Source organism: Cnephaeus nilssonii (assembly GCF_951640355.1).
Source record: "Cnephaeus nilssonii genome assembly, chromosome: 17".
Taxonomy (NCBI): domain Eukaryota; kingdom Metazoa; phylum Chordata; class Mammalia; order Chiroptera; family Vespertilionidae; genus Cnephaeus; species Cnephaeus nilssonii.
This window is the reverse complement of record NC_137088.1, coordinates 18,752,737-18,754,888: the sequence shown is the minus strand read 5'-3', so window position 1 is coordinate 18,754,888 and position 2,152 is coordinate 18,752,737. Positions and strand designations below refer to the sequence as shown.

Here is a 2,152-nt window from a genome sequence, read left to right as displayed (position 1 = left end):
TTTAATGTTTTAAAAAATGATTTTTAGAGAGAGAGGAAGGGAGAGAGAGAAAAAAACATCTAAGAGAGAGAGAAACATTGATTGGCTGACTCCTGCATGTGCCTTACTGGGGATCAAACCTGCAACCCAGGCATGTGCCCTGAGCAGGAATTGAACCAGTGACTTCTTTATTTTTTAAATAAAAGAATAAGACTTTTGTTTTTATTAGTCAAAAAAGCTTCATTTTTAAGTTTATTTAGCTTTCTGACTCTGTGCTTGTGCCTTCAACACGTTCACAATGATTTTCTGCTCCTCAATAAGGAAAGCACGCTTAACCCTGTCACGGACACATTCAGCACAGGTGGATCCACCAGAGGCCCTGCTGACGTGTTTTTTTCATTTTAGACAACCTCATTAGAACTTTAGGTCTCACAGCATGAACTCCGCGAGAGTCGGCCTGGGCACACACCACATGCAGATTTTGGTGCTTTCCCAACCTTCTTGGTATAAAGGTAAACAATTCTATTACCGGGGGTTCGGGACAGTCTAGTTTTGTTAGAGGCTGTATTGTAGGACAGCCTCTGATGGCATATCAAACGCTGGACCATGGTGAATACCTAAACTGAACCAATGACCTCTTGGTGTAAGGGACCATGCTCAACCAACTGAGCCACACCAGCCAGGACAGGCTTAGTGAGTTTTTGACAGGCAGCATTCAGAGGTGAAGAAGTGCCTTTTGGCCTCTTGAAATTTTCCCCAAGAATCTGGGCAGCACTGAGTCCATCCATTCCTAAGCACTCAAAGCATTTCCACCTGCAATACCATTTTTTAGTGCTTTACTCTGAGCTCTAAAATATAGTGGCTCACGTGTGGACTTTGGAATGAACAAACCTGGGTTCAAATGCTGGTCCTGCCATTTACTAGCTTTGCGATCCTAAGAGGTTCGCTTCACTTCCTTGAGCCTTGGTTTACTCATTTGCAATAAGGGGATAACAATGGTGACCTTAACACCTTGTCTTCAGGATCAGAATGAATGAAAGTCAGGCTCCTGGGATGATGCCTGGCATAGAGTCGGCACTAAATTTATGGTAGAAGTTGTTAGGATTATTTTTATCTTCTATTTCTCCACAATTCATTTTCCATGTTTAATTATTGTATCTCTAAAAGGAACCAATGCTGTAAAGACCAGAATCTAGGTACACATTTGGCACAGAATGAGTAATTTAAATTGCATGACTTTATTTTATTATTAAGTTTTGCAGAAGCCAGACTTCAGGGAATTGAGGAATGAACATGGAGACTCTGATCCTAAACCACTTTTTCAAGAGAAACAAATCAGTAGCTGAAGAGCTCAAGGTCAAGGGAAGGCTGTCTTGTAATGGAGGGGAGTATCTCAAGGCTGGAGAGAAGCCTTTGGAAATAGAGCCTGATGATAAGAGTTGGAGGGAGGTTACGTAAGGACTGGGATCTGGTTTCTGGAGGAGCCAGCCTGGGAAAGCATTAGAGACATTTATAGAGCGATGGAGGATTTGGATGGAAACAATGTCAATCCCAAGCACAGAAATTCCTAAATTTTATCTAATAAAATTTATAAAAAATTTTCTATATATTTAGCATATATATGTATAAAGATTTCTTAACTAAGACATAAAATCTGCTAGATTTCTATATTAAACCTTTTATATACTTACAGATCTACATATACATATCTGTATCTATATACTATATCTATATATACTATCTCTGTCTCTATCTCTATCTCTATCTCTATCCATATCATCTATATCTATAGTTATATCTATATATCTCTATCTCTATCTCTATCTCTATCTCTATCTCTATCTCTATCTCTATATCTATATCTATATCTATCAGAATATATTTTGGCCTAGCCGGGTGTAGCTCAGTGGTTGAGTGTTGACCCAGGAACCAGGAGGTCACTGGTTCGATTCCGGGTTGGGGCATATGCCCAGGTTGTGGGCTCGATCCCCAGTGGGGGCATGCGGGAGGCAGCCAATCAATGATTCTCTCTCAGCATTGATGTTTCTCTCTCTCCCTCTCCCTTCCTCTCTGAAATCAATAAAAATAAAAAAATGAAAAAAGTATATTTTGTTTCACATTTTCTATATGTGAATACAAAAGTGGAAAATTATATATATATATTCCACTTTTC

At 39.4% G+C, this 2,152-nt stretch overlaps 1 pseudogene across 1 annotated transcript; it reads right to left on the bottom strand.

Annotated features, from left to right (window-relative positions):
* Window positions 1-231: 231 nt before the first annotated feature.
* LOC307113335 (large ribosomal subunit protein eL34-like) lies at window positions 232-746 on the bottom strand (annotated as a pseudogene). The gene has a single exon. The product of its transcript is annotated as a large ribosomal subunit protein eL34-like (transcript).
* Between the last annotated feature and the right edge of the window lie 1,406 nt (window positions 747-2,152).